Below are 26,723 nucleotides of genomic sequence, written 5' to 3'. Positions count from 1 at the left end.
CTTTCTTGGCCCACATTCAGCCCATCACTGCATCCAAACACCCACCTAGCACCTCAGCTGACTCTCCTGATTCTGACAGAAAAGAGAGACAGGGTGTTATCCACATATTGGTGACACTTCGCTCCAAAACTCCTGGTGACAGCTCCCAGAGGCTTCATATAGAGGTTAAATTGAATGGGGGAAGAGGATAATGTCTATGACATCAAACAGTGGCATCCCATAACTACTTTCTGGAAACAGTGCTAGAGCAGGGGTCAGCAACCTTTTTCAACCGTGGGCCAGTCCACCATCCCTCAGACCATGTGGTGGGCCGGATTATATTTTGGGGGGTGGGGTGGGGAATGAACAAATTCCTATGCCCCACAAATAACCCAGGGATGCATTTTAAATAAAAGCACATATTCTACTCATGTAAAAACATGCTGATTCCTGGACCATCCGCAGGCCGGATTGGGAAAGTGATTGTGCCGCATCCGGCCCACGGGCCTTAGGTTGCCTACCACTGTGCTAGAGGTAGGAGGAGAATCACTGAAGTACAGTGGCCTTAACCCCAACCCCTTGAATCAGCCCAGAAGGATACTGGGTTCAAGAAGAACAAGCAGAGTCAGCTCTCCCGATAAAGGTTATCAGGGTGTGTCCCTGACCAGTGTTATGGTAGGCCAGAAGTGAGAATGAAATGGATCCAGGTATTCACTCTTCTCCGGTTATCTATGAAGCTGGGCTGCTGCCACTTTCTTGAGCACCTTGCCCCCAAAGGGAGTGTCAGTTGATGGACCAGGTAGGTCTTCTTAGGGAGTAGCACACCTCAGCCTCCTTCAAGGCAAGTGGTGCTTCCCCCTCCTCTGGTGAAGAATTGCTCTCTCCCCAGGGCTGACTTTAAGAAGCCAAGATGGGCAATGGTCAAAGGAGCAAGTGGTCAGCCACACTTCTTCAAGCGGCTTGTCTACATTCCCAGGCTGCCGAAGCAGGAAGTAATAAAACACAGAAGTACTTGCTCCAATGGCGGCAGAAGGAAACTGCCACTTGCAGTGCTGGCCCTATAAATTGTTAGGTGTATTTATAGTCCCCAGATGGCCCCTTCCAACTCTACGATTCTATGACGCTACGAATCTATGAATAGTGAGAGCAAGCCTTTCAAAAGACTTCAGCATTTTTTAAAGATTTCTTTAATAAAACTGTCATTTGTAACTTGTTCAAAGACTTATTTTCATTTAACATTCAGTATGTTTTAGCCAGAAATGTTTTCGTTCTTTGATACCAGTAATAAAGCAACCATCTGCACACAGGAATAAACTAATGATGATGTTACTGAGTTAATTTAAGACAGGTCTGAAATAAAAACGGAGAGATCTCAAAGCCCTTGCTGCTTGCCAGTTTGAAGATAACAATATAAGGGATAGGCTTGTTTACTTACATTCATGTGACATTTCCCAGAATATTAATTCCTGCTGATCTGCATAAATCTAACATTTAATGATACCCAATGATACCTTTCTCATGGATGGATGATGAGCTTCCAAAATCCCGCCAGCAGTTTCTGTTTGTGGCAATGGTTGTGAAAGTACCAACGTGCCAAATATCACAGCTAGCGCTAGTTCTGCAGCTGTTGCTCAGCATAATGAAGTGGCAAGAAGGGTTTTCCTATGTGCACTAGTGCTAGTGGCTGGAGAAAATCTTGAGTGAGGCAAAACCAACATGGGACTTTCCAATTATGCAAGTCTAGGGTTTGTGCTAGCAAAATGACACCGCTGGACGCAAGCCATCACCTATATTTTAATTAAAGGGGGTTATTAACATTATACTGAGAGTAAATTCACTGAAAGGAATAAGCCAGGGATGTCCAACCAGTCGTTCGCGGGGTGTCCCTGCTAGATCCTGGTCGATCGCATGATCTTGATCGATTGCCCCCCACCAAAAAAAACCCAGAAAACAAACAAACAACTGTGGGTCTTCCTTCCCCAAAAAAGCTCAGCAACTTTGGTCAATACAATGGGTAGATCACTGCCAGTTTTTTTATAGTGAGTATCTGATGAAGTGTGTATTACACACGAAAGCTCATACCATGAAAGCTTATATTTAGTTGATCTTAAAGGTGCCACTGGAATTATAAAAAAGGATTTTTTTCATCTTTCATCTTGTTATTATAGTTTGTTTGTTTTTAATAGTGGGAGTAGATCACAGTCCCTTGGGAGTTGGACATGCCTGGAATAAACCTTCCTTAAAGGTAAAGGTAAAGGGACCCCTGACCGTTAGGTCCAGTCGTGTCCCGACTCTGGGGTTGCGGTGCTCATCTCGCTTTATTGGCCGAGGGAGCTGGTGTACAGCTTCCGGGTCATGTGGCCAGCATGACTAAGCCACTTCTGGCGAACCAGAGCAGTGCACGGAAACGGCGTTTACCTTCCCGCCGGAGCGGTACCTATTTATCTACTTGCACTTTGACGTGCTTTTGAACTGCTAGGTTGGCGGGAGCTGGGACCGAGCAACGGGGGCTCACCCCGTGGCAGGGATTCGAACTGCTAACCTTCTGATCGGCAAGCCCTAGGCTCTGTGGTTTAACCCACAGCGCCAACCGCAAACCTTCCTTAGTCATGTCTATTAACTTCAGTAGGTCTACTCTGAGTAGGACTAGTATTGGATACAACCCAGTGAGTGGAATTCAACAATCTCCTCTTTCCTCGCCTCAGGCACTGTTTCCGGGGTTCTCTTGATTCTCCAGAGCACATTGGAGAGCTGAAGAGTGAGGGAAGCCCTGTCACACTAACTGGCATCCTTGCACTGCTTTCCGTCCCAGTGTGTCCAAAATTGGGCTAAATTGCTCCAATACATTCTTTTAAAAAATGTACTCTTCCACTTTTCTATTTCCTGCTAGATTCTAATGGCTGTAACTGGGGGAGGTGGGGTGTAATGATTGCACACAAACACACACACACACACCCCTGCATAACCAGTGTTGTGACTTGAATATTGCCACTCTAAATGTCCCAAATCTTTTTGAAGACTAGTTCCCCCTCAGGTAACATTTGCCTTAATAGAATCAGTGAACCCGATTTGGAGTCAATTGCATTTACTTTTATCAGTGTAACTACAAGGGGAGGAAATTGCACCTAACGAACAGAACGTCTGTTTTTTAATGTTACTGAAACAAACACCCAGAGACTTGGTGGTATTCCCCAAAACTCTCAGTTACATTAGACTTGCAACAGCATTGGGTTTGCTCTTTGGGCATGTTATGTCTGCTTTAAAACTGCATAAAACTAAGAGTTAGCTACTTAAACTGTCAGTTATACCATGAAATGAAGGGGTAACTGAGAGCAGAAATGGGACTTACAAATATTTGAGTTCTTTTTTTACTGAAGTTCAGGATATGTATGTGGGAAAGCGCAATTTTACTCAGTTAATCTTTCCACAAAGGTATATGATTAACGACAGGCTGCCGTCTTAAACACTCTTGCCAGGGATTAAATCTCATTGGACACAGTGTGACACACTTCTGATTAGACACCCATAAGACTGCACTGCATATCTCACTGTACAAATGTAATGTTAGCAGGCCCACCCACAGATACTCTGGGTGGAGTCTGACTAAGCAGCCTCACACCACTTTAAACAGTCGCGGCTTCCACAAAGCACCCTGGAAACTGCATTTTGCTGGTGAGGCCCTGTACCCTTCACAGAGCTGCAGTTCTCAAAGTGGCTTCATGGTCAATCCCTCTTCTCAGGGAGCTCTGGGAATTGTTGCTCTTTGTGGGGAATAACAGCTAACAGCTCTCTTAGCAAACTTAGGTTCCCAGAATGCTTACAGTACGTAACCCGAACAATTGGTAGACTGACAAAACCCGAAAACCACCGAAAAAACTGCGAAAAACGCTCTGCGCATGCGCAAATCGCGCGCGCGTCGGGTTGTTCTTCTGGGTTAGCGGAGTTCGTAACCCGAAAAGTACGCAACCCGGAGCGTACGTAACCTGAGGTACGACTGTATAGTGCGGATGGATAGGGAGTTGGAGTAAACCCTATAGAAATAAATGGAGTTAGGTTAAAGGTAAAGGTAACCCCTGACCGTTAGGTCCAGTCACGGACGACTCTGGGGTTGCGCGCTCATTTCGCTCTATAGCTATGCCTAACTTCATTCCGTTAATTTCAATGCGTATTCTCTGAGATTGACTTAGCTGGATGAAACCTTCATTGCCTACTGTGCAAATTTCCCAAGTTGGGGAATATTAATGTACCCGTTTTGAAAATGGTGAAGCAGCAGTGAATGTTGCTTGAGTCGTGGTGAGCATGGTGCCCCTGGCCATGTTCTCTGCCACAGTCTCTGTGGTCTTTTTCTCACTGTAAGACCAAGAATTATATCTGAACTTTCTGTTCTCTTAAAGAGAAACACTGAAGCAGCTTTGATATTACCGTATCATCATATCTCAGAGTAGTAATTATAATTAGGTCTTTTTTTTCTAAAGGCCTTCTTTAGTTTTAGTACAGCTAACACTATTTAAAATAGCCTTGAAATCTACCCTGAGCACCACTGGGAACCCCTTTGGTGTTTCTAAAACGGATGGCTTCACTTTCACTTTTTAAGATGGATGAAAAGGCTGAGCAAATCCAAAGGGCTCTTATGATCTTATTTGGAGGTGTTAGAACTTTTTAACTGTGGAATAACCTTGACCAAGGTGAAAAGCAAAAAGTACCACTGACACTCAATGCCACGTTGTGGCAAAATGTTGGATGAGTGGACTCTTTAATTTTTTCCCCCACTGCAAGTCATAATAAGCAAAAGAATAAGCATAATCAGCTCCTGCTGCTTCATTGTGGAGATAAGTGGGCTTTGTTGGTGCTTTTCAGTCCATTTCCGTTCAGTCTTGTGGTCACAAGGTTAAATTAGACAATGCACATAGGAAGCCACAAAAACAGATCCTATAAGGAGCATTATAATGGTGCATTATGCAACAAGGTAGGGGTGCTCTCTGGATGTTGTTGGACTACAATTGGCATCTGCCCAAGCCACCGTGGCTAATGAGGGATGATGGGAATGGTAGTCTAGGGACATCTAAAGAGTACCAGAGTCACAAGGTATGTCTATCCTATATGTTACAGGTAGGTAGCCATGTTGGTCTGCCATAGTCAAAACAAAATAAAAAATAAAAAAAATTCCTTCCAGTAGCACCTTAGAGACCAACTAAGTTTGTTCTGTTCTCTTTGTTTTCCCAGTAGTAATGTATGGAAGTGAGAGCTGGACCATAAATAAGACTGATCACCGAGAATTGATGCTTTTGAATTATGGTGCTGGAGGAGACTCTTGAGAGTCCCATGGACTGTAAAAAGATCAAACTTATCCATCCTTAAAGAAATCAGCCCTGAGTGCTCACTGGAAAGGCAGATCCTGAAGTTGAGGTTCCAGTACTTTGGCCACCTCATGAGAAGAGAAGACTCCCTGGAAAAGACCCTGATGTTGGGAAAGATGGAGGGCACAAGGAGAAGGGGACGACAGAGGATGAGATGGTTGGACAGTGTTCTAGAAGCTACTAACATGAGTTTGACCAAACTGCAGGAGGCAGTGGAAGGCAGGAGTGCCTGGCATGCTCTGGTCCATGGGATCACGAAGAGTCGGACACGACTGAACGACTGAACAACAACAACAACAACAACAACAACAAAGTTTGTTCTTGGTATGAGCTTTCATGTGCATGCACACTTCTTCAGATACACTGAAACAGAAGTCACCAGACCCTTATATATAGTGAGAGGGTGGGGAGGGGTATTACTCAGAAGGGTAGTGGGAATGGGTGATTGGCTGATAGGTGTGGAAAACCTGTTGACGACTGTTAACGACTGCAATTGGTCTTACAGGAAAAAGCAAGGAGTGAGATGGCTAAAGATAGCTTTGTCATGTATAATGAGATAAGAATCCAATGTCTTTGTTCAGACCAGGTCCCTCCATGGTTTTAAGTTTGGTAATTAGTTGCAATTCAGCAACTTCTCTTTCCAGTCTATTTCTGAAATTCCTTTGTAGTAAGACAGCTACTTTGAGATCTTGTATAGAATGTCCTGGGAGACTGAACATACCCTATATGTGTAAGAGCAGACCCTCCAAGTGTCCCTATTTTCCAGGGATGTCCCTGATTTAGAGAAGCCGTCCCAATTTCTGATTTGATCCTGGAATATCCCGCTTTTACTTAAGATGTCCCTATTTTCTAATTTCGTGACTGCTGTCACCATCTGCAGTGATCATGGAACCCAAGAAAGTGAAATCTCTCATTGCCTCCATTTCTTCACCTCCTGGCAAATAGAAGGGGAAGAAATGGAGGCAGTGAGAGATTTCACTTTCTTGGGTTCCATGATCACTGCAGATGGTGACAGCAGTCACGAAATTAGAAGACGCCTGCTTCTTGGGAGGAAAGCAATGACAAACCTAGACAGCATCTTAAAAAGCAAAGACATCATCTTGCCGACAAAGGTCCGTATAGTTAAAGCTATGGTTTTCCCAGTAGTAATGTATGGAAGTGAGAGCTGGACCATAAAGAAGACTGATCACTGAAGAATTGATGCTTTTGAATTATGGTGCTGGAGGAGACTCTTGAGAGTCCCATGGACTGCAAGAAGATCAAACCTATCCATTCTTAAAGAAATCAGCCCTGAGTGCTCACTAGAAAGACAGATCCTGAAGCTGAGGCTCCAGTACTTTGGCCACCTCATGAGAAGAGAAGACTCCGTAGAAAAGACCCTGATGTTGGGAAAGATGGAGGGCACAAGGAGAAGGGGACAACAGAGGATGAGATGGTTGGACAGTGTTCTCGAAGCTACTAACATGAGTTTGGCCAAACTGCGGGAGGCAGTGGAAGACAGGAGTGCCTGGCGTGCTCTGGTCCATGGGGTCACGAAGAGTCGGACACGACTGAACGACAACAAAATTTTCATTGGAGAAGTGTTGGAGGGTATTGAGTTATACAGGCAATCCTGTATAGGGAAGGTATTGTTTTTTTAACGTTTAATGTTTTATTAGGTTTGTATGTATGTTTGAAGCTGCCCAGAGTGCTAGGGTGACCTAATAAGATGTGTGGGGTATAAATAGTAAAATTATCATTATGGAATGGGACGTCCCTATTTTCATCAGAGACATGTCGGAGGGGTGTGTAAGAGGTATCCATGAGGGTCATGCTCATCATTATTCAGTGCAAAAATTTGCTTATGGTTTTGCCTTCATTCACATCTAATTATCTTGTTACATTCTCATTTTCCCTTTCCTGTATTTATGGCACTGCACGAGAGGTTCTAAAGTATCCGTGTTCTTCAGTGACATGCTGATAAGAAGTCAGACAGGAAGTTTTCCAAAATAAATCTGGACTAATTCCATCAATTAATGTAAATGTACACCTCCACAGCTCTTGAGATTTAAAGTGCATGTTATGAATCTGAAATTGTCCTGAAAATAAAGAAGCAATTATTTTTGTCCTTACAACCGCAAAATTTCATGTGGCAGCTAAATGGGAAAGAGGGGTGGGAGAAAATCATCCGCAACAATATGGTTTGAGAAAATGTAGGATTTGGTGTGTTCAACAAAAATGTAAAATCCCTGGTTGATATTCAGTGCTAGTAGGCTCAAGTAGACTCATTGAAGCTAATAAACATGACTAACTTTGGCTCATTATTCTCAATGGATGTACTCTGAATAGGACCCTCCTTGAATCTTTTCACTTGTCTGCTTTTTGCCTGGCTGGAATGTGTCCATGAACTCTGATAATGTTCCCTGCATGCCTGGAAGGAGGAAGATAGAAAAGAGTGTGTGTGTTTTGGAACCAGCATATTGTGGGTTTTTTTTTTTTTTTTAAGTTTTTAAAAATCCATTTCCTGCCCTGCCCGCCTTTGCCTTCGGGCCTCGACCACCAGTGGCAAGTGGCCTATTGAAGGCTGCTCAGAATGTAATGGGGCTCTCAAGGTGAAAAAGCTGCCCCACTTCTAAAGTAGGCTGTTTTTTTGTGGCACCAGCTTGCCTGACGTCATAGACTGGTTGGACACAGATGAATGGTGGGAGAAACCAGCTGGGGAACCACCAAAGTAAGAAAGTTCAGATCCCGGAGACTAGTGGTGGGACGACAAGTGGTTATAGGGAAAAGAGAGAAGAGCTTGGGAAGAGGAGCTGTCATCCCTGCTGCTGCTGCGACAAGCTCCTCCATCCCTGGGCTCCCAGAACCAAGAGAGGCATGAAATGGGAGGAGCTATGTAGGGGCAGTCTCAGATTCCTTGGAAAAAACCCTGGGCAGGAGAAGACATAGAGGGTTGTGGGAAGACAGGGACTATTAGTGCAGGTAACTATGGGCAAGATGTGCTGCTGTGCTCATTAGACCTGACACTCCGCCAGGTCCAGGCAGATAGTGTTTTTGCTAATAAAGAGTTAGCTCCAACTTGCACGGTGTGATTTACTGCTGGCTCACACCTGACACCTGGCTACCATCCCAACCTCCAGACTGTCTGCTCCAGGTACTAGCCAACTGCCAGTCCTTGGGTATGAATGCCTAACAGTTACCTTGGCAAATAGAGGCATTACAACTTGGAGATTTTCACATTTGTTTCAGCATGTTTCAGCAAGCCAGATTGCAGCTTTCAAGAAGCCTAATCACAGAGGCGCTCCCGGAATGATTACCTCCTTTGGTGGTGTGATGAGAGTAGAGTCTATCACTGGGTAAGAGTTTGGGAGTTTGTTAAGAGAAGACCCATGCGCTGATAAATTATTTATATGGATAATGTGGTTGCAGAAAGATGCAAAGGAAAATTATTTCCAGAGGCAATTTTCTATTATTCTCCAGACTGTAACCTGTCATTGTCGGAGTGAGTCAACTGCCAAATTACAGCTGAGATCCTGTTCCACTAATGAAATCTTTTTGTCATCCTAATTTCAATGTTAAATCTAATTGTTTCTAATTTTACTGTTTTCCCTATCAGCATGGAACTCAACTGCAGCCATTGATGCTTGTCGGCTTTGCTGCCTTTGTTTGATTTTTCAGTATTGCAAATGCAGAAAGAACATGCCACTTTATTCATGGGGCCTGCTCAGAATAAGATACTTTATTAAAGCAGTTGCTATTTAATTTTAAACATGAAAATGTCCCTTATAAAGGCTTAACACAAATATTTCCATGCATTCCGCCCCCCCTTCCCCCCATTTCTTTCATTTTTTTTCTTTTTTACATTTTGTTGTTAGGAAGTGATTTGAGTGTGTTTTATACCAAATAGCAATATACAAATAAACTGACTATGACTTAATTTTCTGTCAAAATTAGAGATAATTAATATTTTTATTCCACCACTATTCCAAAAAGCTCAGAGCAGCCTACATGATTCTTCCATTCCCCTTCTTGATGAACAATTCTTGATGAACAATTTCATACCAAGACATAGGGAAGTGACATAGCTAAGCATGGCAAGACAGCTTACTCTATGGTATTAACCCCTTCGTGCATTAATTAGACTTAAGCATGCTGGTTATATGAGGATGGTTATCCCACAATTTTAACCAAGATGTCCTCATAGGGTTGCCTACTCCCGAAATTTCCTAAACACAGCTGGAAATTGCTGCAATGTCCAGACATATGGCAACCCATGTCAGAATTTTAGATTTTGGCTCAGAAACGTTTTTTGTCTGTCTGTCTGTCTGTCTGTCTGTCTGTCTGTCTGTCTGTCTAAGATTTTGCAAAAAAAAAACCAAACTCAACAACTTTGGCCACTTTTTGAAATATGCCAACCCTATGTCCTCATCCAATACTTTAATCACTGCATCACACTGTCATCAACGCAATGAACCAAACTCTGTCTTGGCTAGAACATTCTTACAAAGACTTCCACTGTGCTTTTTTCCTCTGAAATCCTTTGTGGCTGTAAATGAATATAAAATACTGATTTTATACTAGAGGGGAGAATGGTAACAACTATCTGCTGCACACCATTTTCTAAAGAAAATAAGAAATCTCCTAGTGAACTTTTCCTAAGTAGTGAACATATTAATAGAGGCAAATACAAGCTCATTTGCTGAATGCATCTGATTAAGCACAGCACATCAATTTTAAAAGATGCAATCCCACATCACATTTTGTAATTAACCCAGGAACCATGGCAGAAACGTCTCTTGAGTTTCTGTCTAGCAGACCAAATAACGAGTGGTAAACGAATGGTAGTTCTTGGGGGAACTGGTGCCAACTTGAATAAAATATTGGGGGCAGGTAAGCCCCACTGCACAAGACACAACACACAAACACCATTTGAATGGCAATGCCCATGGCAATATTTTATTGGGGGGCCGATAACTGGCGCCTATGCTTTGGGGTGGGGGAGTTCACCACCAGAATACTGTAGTAAGTAGTAGTAGTAGTAGTAGTAGTAATAATAATAATAATAATAATAATAATAATAATATTTATTATTTGTACCCCGCCCATCTGGCTGGATTTCCCCAGCCACTCTGGGCAGCTTCCAACAAAAATCAAATACAAAAATATCACACATTAAAAGCTTCCCTAAACAGGGCTGCAAGTGGTAGTTTCCTCACTCTTCACCCATATATTTTTTTAGACCTCTGAAATCAGTGCCTAACACGAACTTAACACTGATCACCGAGCTCGACATGCCACAGATGTTATGTATTGAAGTTCTCACCCTAGGCCACTAGGGGTGTGTGTATATAGTTCATTCTGCTGCAGTTTTCACTCAGGTCCACATGCAAATGAGGGATTGAAAAGTGACGTTCAGGGATTGGGTAACTACAGAAAGTTGTTACTGTTGCTTTGTAGCTGAGTTCTATATAAGCAGGCTGCTGAGCCCTTCAGTTCAGTTCTGTTCCAGCCTGAGAATAAAGAGAGCTGCTTGGAAATCACTGTGAGCAAAAGGGATTACAATGACTTCCCCCCATTGTCACCCCCCCACACCCTGCCCCAGCAGTTTGTAAAATGCACATGTCAGCACCAATGTTTCATTCAGCTGCACTTTCAAGGCGCACAAGAGTGTCCATGGTCTAAAGGCAGCCAAAATGAAATGCTCTTGAGTTATTTAGTGCAGTAATTTTAGAGCTAAGCTCCAACACCTGCATTTTCAAAAGGAGAGAAGGAAACAAAGATTCTAGGAGGAAGTATAAATGAGGCAATTTGCTATATTCAAGCAATGCATAATTGGTTTATTAGCACAGAACTTGCCACAAAAATGTACAAATTTCTGCTGTAGCTTTTGTAAGCAGCATACTGCAAAACAGTAATAAAATCATTCTTTGCACTATACAGTAATGCCATTTTATGATATTTAGAGAGGGGCATTTTTTTGGGAAGCACTGTTGTAGTACATTGCCACATTAAAATCTCTGGCACACTTAGGAACATTTCTCCATCTAAGAGTATTTGCATATTTTTTAATTAAAATCCCTCAGGAATAATTTCCTATCATACAAATTTGTTTTTAGAATACTTCAGAAGACTACTTCTGCATATTTCTCTCATCATAGCTTATTAACATGTAGTAATTCTCACTCTAGATCTACTGGGGCACCTTTAAGCTTCAAGATATTAATATATGACTACCAAACAACAACCTGAAAAATAAAAGTATGCTTAGTTGTCCTCCAGGATGTTGTTCATAAGATCTGATTAATTTGGCTCGTTCTGATTGAGGGGGCAAAACTATGTACCACAGGTGAAGGCTTGCAAGAAGAAGAAGAAGAAGAAGAAGAAGAAGAAGAAGAAGAAGAGTTTGGATTTGATATCCTGCTTTATCACTACCCGAAGGAGTCTCAAAGGGGCTAACATTCTCCTTTCCCTTCCTCCCCCACAACAAACACTCTGTGGGGTGAATGGGGCTGAGAGACTTCAAAGAAGTGTGACTAGCCCAAGGTCACCCAGCAGCTGCATGTGGAGGAGCGGGGAAGCGAACCCAGTTCACCAGATTACGAGTCTACCGCTCTTAACCACTACACCACACTGGCTCTTGTCCATCCAACAACAAAAAGCCTTTGAAAGGAATCTGGAAAGCAGACTTCATTCTCCCCAGTGGAGGAGCAACTTTCTACAGCCCCCAGAGTGGAGAACAGGCGGGGGTGTGGCTGGTGCACATCCCGGGGGCGTGTTTTGTCACCATGGGGGTGTGGCACGTGACCCGGGGTTGCACGTCCCAGGGGGGCAGCCGTGATTGCACCCTTTCCCCCAAATGGTACCCGGTGTGGTGCGCTCCTCCACTCCCCCTTCATACGCCACTGATTCTCTCCTGGCCACATTTATCATCACAACTCTGTGAGGTAGAGTAGATTGAGAGATTTGAACTCGATCTCTCTGCTCAGAGTCAACTCACTAACATCTAGAGATTATATGAAAGGCTCTGAATATGGGAGTGATAAGCCCTGTAACTCTGAATGGCTCTGTTAATCAAGGGGATTTAAAAATGTTTTCAGAACAGTACACTTACAATTCCCAGGTATATCCAGCAGACATAAGGAAACCACAGAAAAATGTGTTTATTTGTGAGATAATCACATGGTTCCATTTTAGATTATCATTGCTTAGCAACAAAAATAAAGCCTTCAGCACTTGGGGACCTCAGCAATAAGAAGCAACAGATATTCTAGCCATTTTCTTCGATCATCCCATTGTTCAAAGTATCCTTCCCTTTTACGTGTTTTTCCATTGTGGTATTGCAACTGATGTGGCTTCAGTTGTCATTCAGAAGTGCTTTCTTCTGCCTTTATTCAGTGCTGGAACGATTGAATGATAACAACTATACGGATAAGAAGGCAAAATCCAAATGCTGCACTCTCCCAAATGTATATCAAACAAAGAGTGACATCCAACCGTCTCAGAATAGATGGAAATAATAGAATCATAGAACTAGAAGGGACCACAAGGGTCATCTAGTCCAACCCCTGGCAATGCAGGAACCTTTTGCCCAACATGGGGCTCAAACCCACAACCCTGAGATTGAGAGTCTCATGCTCTACCAACTGAGCTATCAATGGGCTTGGCTTGTGCCTTTGCATGCTGTGTTCCTAACCATTAGATCTCCAGTCCATAAAAAATGGTTAGGGCCTATGAAGAAGACCAGCTCACAACCATCATGGTGAAAAGAAACCCACATGCAGAACTCCGTGCTTTGATCTGGACAACTGATAAGCAACTTTGCATTTATATGGTACCATAAAGATGCCTACAAACTATGTCACTGTGAATCCCTTGCACACAAAGCTAAAGGATTCCTCACAACAGGAGATTTGTAATGGCACGTCTAATTCATATTAGCAATGAACTGGGAGAAGTCAAACTAACAAGAGACAAAGCTGCGTGGTAATTAAACTAGACAATGTCATTTTCATATAAGAATCATAGTGTGATGGGTGCACAGCTACTGTGTGTTATAGTAACCCATTCCATTTATGTTCTTCATCCAAAGGGAGCAACTATTCTGCCTCACAAGATTGATTCAACTTCTGGAATAATATATTTGCCTGGTGTGTTTGCTGTCAGGGCAGGGCTGAGAAACCTGTGGCTCTCCAGATGTTGTTCGACTCCAGGTGAGTGTGGGCAATGGTCTGGGGTGGTGAGAACTGTAGTCTTGAAAAATATGAAGGACCACAGGTTCCGCAGCCCTACAGTAAAGTCAAGAAAGTGCAGGTGTATTTCCAAACAGGGTTGCCCCTGATATAGTACAGCAGTGTCAAAAGACAAGCTATAAACTATACTAGGAGGAGAAGGATAAGAATGGGGAGGTGGACCACCTATGATTCTTCAACACAGTCTCATCTTGGCAGGACTAGATGTTACAATTCCACTCAGGTGCAGGAGAAGTTCAGAAAGTGGCCCTGGGCTGAAAAATGCAGCTTCCTAAGACATTTCAACTTTCATTTTCTTTTCAATGGCAAATTTCTAGACTTTATTATTGCAAAATATGCATTTTGAGTGTAGTTGCGCGCACACTTTGGACTTAAGAAGGCTGATTTCAAAAAGCTTAATGAGCTACTGGGGGAGATCCCATGGTCAGAAATACTCAAAGAGAAGGGAGTCCAAGATGGATGGGAGTTTCTTAAGGAGCTTACAGATGAGCTGAGAGTTAAGAAGGGCATGTATAAGGAATGGAAGAAAGGGGAAATCATGAAGGAAGAGTATACACAAGCAGGGAGAAGGTCAGGCAGACCAAAGCTCAGAATGAGCTCGAATTGCAAGAGAGGGTAAAAATAATTTTTTAATGTTCCTTTGCCTATGTTCAAAGTAAGAAGAAGAACAAGCAAGTAGTAGCTCCTCTGCACAGAGAAGACAGAGAAATGCTATTGGGTGACAGAAAGAAGGCGGAACTGCTCAATATTTACTTTGCTTCTGTCTTCACCCAAAAGGAAAGTAGCACCCAACCTGGTGATAACAGAATAAATGATGCAAGGAGGGAGCTGGGGAGCTGAAGCCCAAGATAGGAAAGTAGTTGGTAATGGAAAACTTAGCAACTTTATATGAATTCAGATCTCCAGGGCCTGATTGAGCTGCACCCAAGGGTACTAAAGGAGCTTGCGGATGTAATATCAGAGCCTCTGTTTGTAGTCTTTGAGGATTCTTGGAGAACAGATGAGGGCCCTGCAGACTGGAGGTAGGCAAATATTGTCCCCATCTTCAAAGAGGGGGAAATGGAAGACCCAGGTAACTACCAACAGGTGAGCTTGACATCGATACCAGGGAAGGTCCTAGAACAGATAATTCAACAGTTGGTCTGTGAGCACTTAGAAAATGATGCTGTGATTACTAAGATAAGACCCAGGGTGGGTTTCTCAAAAACAACGCATGCCAGATGAATATCTTTTTTTTTTTATGAGTAACAAGCTTGGGCAATGCTGTGGACATAGTGTGTCTTGATTTCAGTAAGGCTTTTGACAAAGTCCCCCATGATATTCATGTGGAGAAGCTGGTAAAATGTGGACAGGGCAAAGTAACTGTTAGGTGGATTTGTAGCTGGTCGACTGATTGAAGCCAGAGTGTTCCCTCACAGTTTTTCATCATCCTGAAAAAAGTGGGGTGCCGCAGGGTTCTGTCCTGGGCCTGATGTGCTTCAACATCTTTATAAATGACTTGGATGAAGGTATTGAGGGGATTCAAGCACAGTATTTAATCTTAAGGGAGTTGAAGCCTCTGTGCTAAAACTACTAGGTTACCTCAGAAACACATGTAGAAGCCTTTTTATATATAATAGGCTGCCATTACATGATTTGAATTACGGGGGGAAATACCAATTCTATTCAGTCTCCCTGTGGGTTATAAAAAGGCAATGTGCTTTGTGTGTGACCCAGAAGATTAACACACACTGCCATTATCGCAGGAGGTCGCAAGTTAGAAAAGAGCTGGGTAACTGTTTCAAATGGCAAAGTCATGTCAAGCTAACACCACAGGCTTTGAGCAAATAGAAGTTTCTAGTTAACAAAATGGATATAATTGCATTTCAAAGGTTAACTGATAAAATTGCAAAACTTTGAAACAGTGAAGGGAGAGAGTATCTCTAGGGAGTCACTGACCTTTTTCAAAGGAAGGACTATAAATGCTGATAAAAGTCAGTCACACACACACACACCCCAAAAAAAATCCCACACCACAATTATCTGGTTAATTAGTAACTCTTCTGGTTAGTGGGAATTCCCAGGCAGGATGAACTGCAGAGAGATCAAGTCACTATCAAGATTTAAATTCACATAACCTCCTTTTTTAATGCAGATGTCCTTCTGAAGGAGAATATCAGATTTTTCTAAAATAATAAAATGGTCTCCTGAATTATTTGCTGATGCAACAAGAACAATCACGTGAATGTTCTTAGCAATCCACTAAAATGTACATACAGCAATAGATACTCTCTGATAATCTCCTGACAATAGACATACTCTAGTAATATGGTCTCATGGATATCATCCCATACATGTTTATTCCTTTAGCCAATAATCACTTCTCCTTTTCACTACAGTGCTTTGCAACTGCAATTCAATCCCTCACCGGACAGGCAACCACATTTACACATGTACAATATGTGCGTGACCAGGCACACACATATCGCACAGAACCCAGAAAACGTCACAAAAAGGAGCGGAACGGGGCAGGGCGGGAGCGGGGTGGGGAGCAGAACAGGGGGTTTGAAGGCTTTTTCAAAGCCGTTTCAAATACGTGCAGTTTCACTTAAACACACAGTGCCTTGGAACACAACCCCCACATAAATGGGGGCCTGGGTTGCCTGTAATAGCCTCACAATTGCAGCCTCACGTGCAGCACGATTTCTCATGGTGGGCAAAAACCACCTTCAGCTTTGCCACTCTGGTGGCACCTGATTTGTCAGTGAGATGCAGAACTTCAGAACACGTTGAAATCCATTATCAACAGGCATGCGCATCCTTGGAGTTCAGTAATGTCTGTTGCAGCAATTATGGAATCAGGCCATTTTAAATATTTCGTACGAATAGTAAGGTGCAGAAATGGAGAAATTTTTGATGGAAAGATGTGTATTTACATAGGGCTTAGTACCAGATCCTGAAGTTGAGGCTCCAGTACTTTGGCCACCTCATGAGAAGAGAAGACTCCCTAGAAAAGACCCTGATGTTGGGAAAGATGGAGGGCACAAGGAGAAGGGGACGACAGAGGATGAGATGGTTGGACAGTGTTCTCGAAGCTACTAACATGAGTTTGGCCAAACTGCAAGAGGCAGTGAAGGATAGGCGTGCCTGGCGTGCTCTGGTCCATGGGGTCACAAAGAGTCAGACACGACTGAACGACTGAATGAACAACAAAGTACCAGTTACTGGAGTGAAACAGCGAGAGGAGGATATTGCACTCAGGTCCCACTTGCGGGCTTCTCATAGGGATCTGGTTGGCCACTGTGGGGAAATGGCTCATTGCTGGGAATCACAGGTGGGAGAGGGCTCTTGTGCTCATGTCCTGCTTTTTTAGAGTCATCTGTTTGGCCATTGTGAAAACAGAGTGCTGGGCTAGATGGGCCTTTGGCCTGATCCAGCAAGGCTCTTCTTCTGCTTTTAACGTTCAGGCTTGGAGGGTCTGCAGATGCTGATACTTATCCAAGTAGTAGCAATAAAAAAGTTGACACTGTGCAGGTAGCAAATGACAACTGATGTAAAGCCAATTCTCGTTTCAATCCCTTAGAAAGGGGTTGTGATTATTTACCACTGAGAAGAGACCCAGTAATTTGCGTCGCTGATATGTCTCTTGCTGCTCATCCCTGAGCTTTTATTGTGTTCTGCAAATGCTTGTAGTAGCAGGGACTCCACTTTAAAAGGGTTTTGCTGTGTCCTGTAAGCTTTTAATAAGTCTCCTGTGGAAACTTCCTGAATGGTAAGAAGAACTCAAGATGCACATTACGAATGCAACTCAATAAACTGTGTTGACTCTGCAAAGGAAAATGCACCACACTGTATTAGTGAAATTTGAAAAGAACACACACACACACACACACACACACACACACCGCTATCGGCAATATTTTCAGGTGGGCTCCTCAAACAGGAGAGGAAGTGTTATGCAGTGCTCATTCCTCCCCACCTCCCAGGCAGAATGAAGCTAAACTTGCAGGGTTTCCCAAACTTGGGTATTCAGCTGCTTTGGGACTAAAATTCCCATCATCCCTGACCACTGGTCCTGAAGGCACTCCTAGTCACACAGGTCACTTGGGCCTTTCTGACAGTAAGAGCTGTTCAGCAGTGGAACAGGCTCCCACGAGAGGAGGCTCCCATCTCCTTCCTTAGAGGTTTTTAAGCAGAGCTTGGATGGCCATCTGTCGTGGATGCTTTAGCTGAAATTCCTGCATTGAAGGGGGTTGGACTAGATGACCCCTGGGTACCTTCCAGCTCTAAGGTTCTATGATTCCCCAACATGGGAACCACCCACCCCAAGAGCCTCCATCTTCCCAGGATTTAAACACATCCAGACACTGAATTATGGGAATTGTGGTCTGAGAACACCTAGTGGGCAACTTGGTCTGAGAAGCATCAAGTAAGCCTGCAGATTGTCTACATTGGACCTAAATTCAGAGTTCTGACTCTTATTGATGCAGATTTAACAGTAAGGCTGAGCTATGCAGAATGTGATATCCTATGAAAAGAACAAATTATGAACTGCATTCTAGCAACTAACAGCACAACTGATTGCGAACACCAATAATTCATTTTCTGTATGTATATATATAATTAGTATGTTTTCCGTTTGTGGACACACACCAAGTGCTCAAGTATACAACACATTTTGTTTTTATTTTAAAACAACCTGAATATTTTAGGTAAAGCTTGGTCACAGCTGAATCTCTGTGTCTGTTCCCTTTCAGTCTCAACAGTGGGAGATTTATCATCTGCAAGTCTAATGTGACTTCCTCATCTACATTTTCAAGGCATCTGTCCTAGTGCAATGTAAATGAGATGCTCTGCCTTCTTGATCTGCTAGTACAGCAGCTTAGCCAGAAAACTGTAATACTGTACAAACAGCATCTCCCCTTGTGTCACAAACATGACTGGAGCATCTTACCAGCCAAGCCACAAGGGTCCATATTTTTTGCTTTGTTGAATGTTTGGATGTGACAGTCAGATTCACAAATAATTGTCAAGTTACAGAAATCACGCTACACTCCCCACAAAGCAAAATGGTAAGGGATGGTAACAGCATTGAAATATATCCCTCAAGAGTTGAAACTTAAACCCTTGTGAGGTATAAAATGCCTCTGAGTGCTTTGTAATTGAGATCTAAATTTTCCGCCGCGTGTTAAGTGTGGAAGGCAGCCAAGTGACACACTTGGCTTTTAGCCTTCTGTCTTGTCTACGCTCTCGGGGCCGTGGCATCAATCTGGCTGTGTCTCGCAAAATGTCTGCTTTGAAATGGGCTTCAGGAGAATGGGCACTGGAGAGAAAGTTGGAAAAATAAGTCTGAGAGCGTATGGAAATGAATCACATCAGGAACTTAGATTTTAAATCCGCAGTGATTACAAGCTAAAAATGTTGTGCTGGCTACTGAACTAATGTTGATTTGCATTTGCAACACGTATGGGCCACCATGCCTTCGACTCGATGTCTAGGGGACAGGTAGCCACATGAAGCAGAGAATGCAAAAACCTGCAGAAGTGCAAAACTGCAAGGAGGAGACCCTTGCCCTGGGCCTGCTGGGCGCTGTTGTCATTGTTGCTGTTGTCATGGCTAATCCCCTAACTTCCATGGGTCCCTTAGCATTCCCCAGAGGATGTAGGCAATGAGGCAATGTACACCCTAACTCTGAGTCCTGGAGGGGAGACAGTGTGCACAGCCAACAGTGCCTTTTTAGGGGGCCTAGTACAGAGCTGGACCATCAAGAAGGCTGATCGCCGAAGAATTGATGCTTTTGAATTATGGTGCTGGAGGAGACTCTTGAGAGTCCCATGGACTGCAAGAAGATCAAACCTATCCATCCTTAAAGAAATCAGCCCTGAGTGCTCACTGGAAGGACAGTTCCTGAAGTTGAGGCTCCAGTACTTTGGCCACCTCATGAGAAGAGAAGACTCCCTAGAAAAGACCCTGATGTTGGGAAAGATGGAGGGCACAAGGAGAAGGGGACGACAGAGGATGAGATGGTTGGACAGTGTTCTCGAAGCTACTAACATGAGTTTGGCCAAACTGCGAGAGGCAGTGAAGGATAGGCGTGCCTGGCGTGCTCTGGTCCATGGGGTCACGAAGAGTCGGACACGACTGAACAACTGAACAACAACAAAGTACAGGATAAAGGATGCCACAGAGATAGTAAGGCAAAGTAGTATCTCACCACCACACCCTAGCCCATATACTCACCTGCACTGCTTACCTGTACAGACTGTGGCCATGTGACCCAGGTGTCTGATGACCATGTGGAGCTTGGAGTGCCTATCACAGCACTGCATGGCTCCCCTCCAGCTGACGATAAGTGGTACTTGCCAATGTTTGCTGGGTTTAGGTGCACCTAACCCACCAACGCAGGTGGCACTGTGGTCTAAACCACTGAGCCTAGGGCTTGCCAATTGGAAGGTCGGCGGTTCGAATCCCCACAACGGGGTGAGCTCCCGTTGCTTGGTCCCTGCTCCTGCCCACCTAGCAGTTCAAAAGCACGTCAAAGTGCAAGTAGATAAATAGGTACTGCTCCGGCGGGAAGGTAAATGGCGTTTCCGTGCGCTGCTCTGGTTTCGCCAGAAGCTGCTTGGTCATGCTGGCCACATGATCCGGAAAAACTGTCTACAGACAAATGCCGGCTCCCTTGGCCAGTAAAGCAAGATGAGTGCCACAAACCCAGAGGCATTCGCGACTGGACTTAACTGTTGGGGTCCTTTACCTTTACCTTTTTAACTCTAAAAAGGACTGGTGATTGTCCCAGAAATTAGGTTTGCAGAACTAAAGTGGATTAAAGCACTCTGGTTTTTTGATGGGGTAAGGCACTGAAAACTGTGGGGGTGAATCAACAATTAACAGGAAGACAAATAACCACTGTCCAAGCAAATCAGGCTGAATGCTCATTATCATATAACCTGCCCCAAAACAAATCAGAATGAATATTCAATAAAGATCAGGCACCATCTCACTTCTGCTTAAGCTTTTGACAAGGAAATCAGGATAATGTTTAATAAACAGGTCATCTGCAGGAACCCTTAGTAACTTACCATTTATATCAATTACTCTTTAGTCTCTACCACATAAAACACAAACTATGAATAGATTATTTTGCAAAATAAATGAAGTAAGAGCTCCTCTCAGCCTGTTACTTGGATACCATGCCTCATTTGCTAAAATTAAATTTCCCTATCTCAGTCAGAATCACATTGATATATGATCAATCAAGGTTGGATTATCAGCCAAGTGCCTTGAATTTCAGACCATTCAAACAGATAAACAAGAAAACTCATTTGTGACAGCGATTTTAAAGATACAATGTGAATCTCTGGCCACCTTTGTCAGCTAATGTGCTATCATGACCCCAAGCAGAGGAAAATTACAATCATTGCTAGGGGGACATCTTTGTACCCTGCAAATGTTTCCAGAAGCTGGCCATGGGGCTCAAGGAATTCAGGGAAATGAGGTTCGGATGACACCCAACAAGCAATTTTCAGCACCTTCACAGGATCTTTGTGGCAGTTGGACTGTTGTTCCCTTTAAATTAGGGGTTTCATGTTGGCAGATTTATAGCTTCCAAAGATACAGGCTGAAGCTATGAGAAGATTAGTTCTAGACTTGAGATATACCCTGATTTTAGCCAATAATAGAAAATAAATGTCAACTACATAGGTGTAGTTGGAAGGAAAATGTAAGTCCATAGGCGTTAAAACCACCTTTGTCTTCTCTGCTGCTACAGTTTTTGTTTATTGTTTCCTAACTTCCAAATAAAGTTGCTTTTTAACTTACCCCCAGATAATGATTTAAAAGAGCAGAAGTGAAATTCATTAATTTGTTATTATAATAGCTTTAAGTTCTCAAAGGGAAGTGAATTCATTCAATGTGACCAATCTGGGTTTATATTTCCTTTTGATAGTTCTGGAATTCTTGCCCAAGGAAAAAGAAGGGGAAAGATTTTTTTAAAAAGGGAAAAGAAACACAGGATGTTGAAGGGCTAATCTTATTAACCTTGTTCAAAGCTTTGGCTAAAGCTTTCCCTTTTTCAATAATCTTTTTGGCATTATTCTGGATTAATGAATTTACAAACAAAATGTGATTCATGTTAAATAGAGAAAGCTTTTTATTTATTATTCCAGGGGGAGGAGAGAGGGAGAGAAATAGAATCTGGCAACTGAAAATGGATGCAGAATGGCTAGGCAGGAAGGAGTTCAGCTGTAGTGGCGAACAAGCTAGGCTCATACAAAAACTTGCAGTACGGGTGCTGCCACATGGGCTGCTTGCTTTATTTGCCAGTTTGCATAATTTGATTTACATAATTAAGCATCATTATTCTTTGCCATCTGTATATCCTGAGTTCAACCATGAGGGTTTAAAAAATAATAAGAACATCTTTCCAAAACACAATATTCCACAAACACACTTGTAGAAGGCAATGCAAATAAAGGTCTAATATGTAGGAATTGCTATTCTTTTTCTTTTAAATGAAGATTAGGGTAAATAACAGTCAGCAGGAGGGCTGGCCAGCTCTGCATGGATTCTGTTCTATCATTTCTGTACTGTGTTGCTGGAAGCGTGTTCAAGTACAGCTGAAATTTCTCTGTGAGAGTCTCTTTCTGCATTTTTTCACAGAGGTGTTTGAGGTTGAGAGAGCCAGTGTGGTGTAGTGGTTAAGAGCGGTAGACTCGTAATCTGGTGAACTGGGTTCGTGTCTCCGCTCCTCCACATGCAGCTGCTGGGTGACCTTGGGCTAGTCACACTTCTTTGAAGTCTCTCAGCCCCACTCACCTCAAAGAGTGTTTGTTGTGGGGGAGGAAGAGAAAGGAGAATGTTAGCTGCTTTGAGACTCCTGCGGATAGTGATAAAGCGGGATATCAAATCCAAACTCTTCTTCTTCTTCTTCTTCTTCTTCTTCTTCTTCTTCTTCTTCTTCTTCTTCTCTGAATTGAGGCTTATCCCATCCTCCCGCTCAGTCCAAGCTGACTGTTTTTACAGATATGGTTGTGTAAGCTAAATCAATCCTCAGGTTAGAGACTGAAAGCCATAGAACAGGGCTCAGGAATTTTTGGTCTCCAGCTCTCATCTGCCCCAGCCGGCACAGCCAATGCTTAGGGTTGCTGGGAGTTGCAGTCCAGCAACATCTGGAGAGTCAAAGATTGCCCAGAACTGCTCAGCACCTACTTTGCCTCTTTCTTCACCCAAAAGGAAAGCAGTGCCCAAACACAATAAACGATGCAAGGAGGGAGCTGCAGCCCAAGGCAGGAAGAGATGGTAAGGGAACTTAAATGAATTCAAATCTCCAGGGCCTGATGAGCTGCATGCATCCAAGGGTGCTAAAGGAGCTTGTGGATGTAATCTTTGTGATCTTTGAGAAATCTTGAAGAACAGGTAAGGTCTCTGCAGATTGGAAGTGGGCAAATGTGTTGTCCTCATCTTCAAAAAGGAGAAAAAAGGAGGACCCAGGTAACTACTGACCGGTGAGCTTGACATAGATACCAGGGAAGGTCCTAGAACAGATAATTAAATACTCATTCTTGGAGCACTTAGAAAAGGATGCTGTGATTACTAAGACCCAGCAAGCATTTCTAAATGAATCATGCCAGACAAACCTCTCTTTTCTTTTCTTTTCTGATAGAGTAACAAGCTTGGCGAATCAGGGAAATGCTGTGGATGCAGTGTGTTTTGATATCAGTAAGGCTTTTGACAAAGTCCCCAATGACATTCTTGCAGTGAAACTGGTAAAACGTGGACTAAAAGAGGTACCTGTTAGGTGGGTTTGTAGCTGGTTGACTGACTGAACGCAAAAAGTCATAGCCACCACATGATCTTATTTATGTGCAGGCATGTTCAAGCCAAACATCCAAGATCAAGCGTCAACATTATCTGAATATCTGTGTTTTCATCCAAGCCGCTGAATGTTACTGAGCTGGCCTGCGCATGATGTACTGATAGAAGCTGAGAATCTGGCCAATTGTATGGAGCTGTTACAGATAGTTTTGTGTGGGGTCATATGACAAAGGGCAGTATAGAATTTTAAAAATAAATAAATGAGCTAATGCAGTGAAAGCAACGTGCTTTGCGTTCAGAAGGTTCCTGGTTCAATCCCTGGCATCTCCAAGTAACCAAGCAGCAAGTGGTAGGATTGGCCTCTCAAGAGGTGCTGCCAATCAGAGCATACAACACTGTTATTATTTAAGTGAAAATATTTCTATTAAAGAAAAGAAAAGGGAAAAGGGGGAAAGGAAACAAAGGTGCATTAAAAATTATAGATATAGACTATGCATGGACAGATATGATATTTGGAAAGTATTTTTTAAAAATACTAGGCTAAATACTAAATTAAATGTATATCTATTAGACTAATAATTTCATTCATGTATCTTTGTATTAGATAAGTATGTACACGTCCTTTCCTAACGTACCAGTTGATCTGCAGTATTGAAATTATAGATGAAACACCACTTTATCCTGAAATGACCTCCATCTAAAGTAAATGATGCAACATACCAACAGTCTCTTCAGATCTATGATCAATGTTGACACCCTGGTGTATGAAAAGGTTGCAAATCCACACAAACAACACGGTACAATACTTGACATTCTGCTTTAATATTAAAAACAACTTATATCATCTGCTGCCTAGAAAGGTGTTATTCATACTGCATGCTGATCATAAAAATCTATTTTTTAAAATGATTAATTCATTTCCCCCCCTTTCATCCAAGGAGCTGCTTTTCAACAATGAAACCCACAGAGGCAAAAGCCTTTTCCCTGTATATATTGTTATGGAAATTCTCTAGTCAATGAAGTTCAATTTCCCTTTGTGCTTTTATCTTTATTGCAATTGAATTTTTCTTCTGTTTCATCAGTAACAGACATGGAGGTTCTTTTACATTTCTGAGACACTGGAAATAGTGATTATCTGTGAAGGCACAAGCCTCTGTACAGTGGTGTACTCAGGGCAGGACTTTAGGGACAGAAGGCCTCTGAAAAATAGGCAGGAGAGTCCTCAAATACATCCGGGCTGGCTCACCACATTTTGAAGTACTGTAAGTCAAATAATGCACACTACAGGTGGGAGGGGCTGCATAAGACCATTTGAAGGAAGTCAACACATTACCTTTTAAAGAGGGGTAGGAGGACTCTAAAGCAAGGAAACAACTACTGGAAAACTTTGGTGAAAGCTGACCACCAAAAATTTGGTCTGAGAACTCTAGGACAGTTTTAGTCCAAGTGTTCTCTGAGCAGAACAAGTGATAAATCTCTTACCATACTAATAGTACAGTTTGGGTTTTCCTTGTTGTTGTTGTTGTTGTTCAGTTGTTCAGTCGTGTCCGACTCTTCGTGACCCCATGGACCAGAGCACGCCAGGCACCCCTATCCTCCACTGCCTCCTGCAGTTTGGCCAAACTCATGGATCACTGCCACCCAAGATGGACAGGTCATAGCAGAGAGTTTAGACTAAATGTGATCCACCTGGAGAAGGAACTGGCAAGCCACTCCAGTATCCCTGCCAAGAAAACTCCATGGACAAAGACAACAGGTTTTCCTTGTAGTAGTTATTAAATAATGGGTAGGACATAGCAGGTGACGCAGTGATTCTCCAAGCAGCTCTCTTTATTCTCAGGCTGGAACAGAAGTGAGCTGAAGGGCTCAGCAGCCTGCTTATATAGAACTCAGCTACAAAGCAACAGTAACAACTTTCTGTAGTTACTCAATCCAAGAACGTCACTTTCAATCCATCATTTGCATGTGTGGACCTGAGTGAGAACTGCAGCAGAATGAACTATATACACACACCCCTAGTGGCCTCGAGGGGGAGAACTTCAATACATAACAGTAGTAACAATTTTATTTGTTTAGCCATAAGTCATAACAAAGTAAAAAAAGGCCTTCAGAGTTGAGCCACAAATTTGGCTCTCCTGGCAGCCAGCACAAATACAGAAGCACGCAAAGTAACAACATTTTCTTTGCTCAACAGCAAAAAGCACACAAACTCAACCGGTGTAGCAAAAAAAAAATCCTGCTGCTAAACTCATACAGATATTTTTCATGAGGATCTTATAGAGAGGGAGAGAACACTAGGTAATGCAACGTCCTCTGTAAGTTTTTACAAAACACACAGAAGCACTGTTCCAAGGGTAATTTCTCATAGCAGCCATCCAGAAACTCGGAGAGCTACGTCTTAATTCTGTAGAAGCAATTCTATGTGGAGCCAGTGTAATTAACTCCAAATAGCTTTCTGATGGTCTGCCTTAATACATGGATAAAACCTAGAAAAGCTCAAGAAATGGATAGTTAACATACCAGTCACAGAAGCTTTGTCATACAAAAATAAATAAACCTGCATTTTTGACATTTAGATCATCATCAGCTCACTATGAAGTTCTCTAGGAAGTATATGTAAAGTAGTAATTAGCTGTTGAGAATTTAAGGGTGAGCTAAAAGCCACGGAGACCAGACACGAAGATGATGCACTTAGCATTCCGTTATGAGAGTTTAAGAGCAAAACTTGTATTCTAGCCTGGACACGTGGCCAACCCACTTCTGTTCAGATGTACACAGTGGGAATGCCAACAGGTAGGGGCAATACTTGCTTTAGAAAGGAATTTTGACACTTTTCCAGCTCCTGGACCACTAATCAACTGAGAGCGCAAAGCTCTACACCATTTAACACGGATGCAACAACCTTATTCAATAAAAAATTAAGGACTGGAGCAACCAGTTGCCCTGTCTTTGTATAAAAAAGGTAAATAAAAAAAAAAGGATAGATACTATAAGATGCATTGCTTTAATGAGAATCCCAATGCTATAACCACAGAAGAATTAGCTGTGAAATTGACCCCTAATAAAATAAAAATAATAATTTAGTCTGTTGAATAGGGTTGTTAGAAATTGCCCAGTTAAATGTGAGAGATCTCTTACCCACTGCTACTTCAGCTATGGTAAAGGCAAGTCTATCTGCTTTTTCAAACCACCCTTGGTTCGAGATAATATAACCATATCATCTGCGTATAGGAGAAAACACACCCTTCCATTTCCTATGACAGGTGGGTGTGCTGAATTCACAGACACCCAGTGGTGTCTGCCACCCAGTGGTGACCTACTGTGTGGAATGAGCTGATTTAGAACACTGGGTTACATTTGTCTAGGA

Source organism: Lacerta agilis, chromosome 10 (genome assembly GCF_009819535.1).
Source record: "Lacerta agilis isolate rLacAgi1 chromosome 10, rLacAgi1.pri, whole genome shotgun sequence".
Classification (NCBI taxonomy): Eukaryota; Metazoa; Chordata; class Lepidosauria; order Squamata; family Lacertidae; genus Lacerta; species Lacerta agilis.
Note: the sequence above shows the minus strand (reverse complement) of the source record.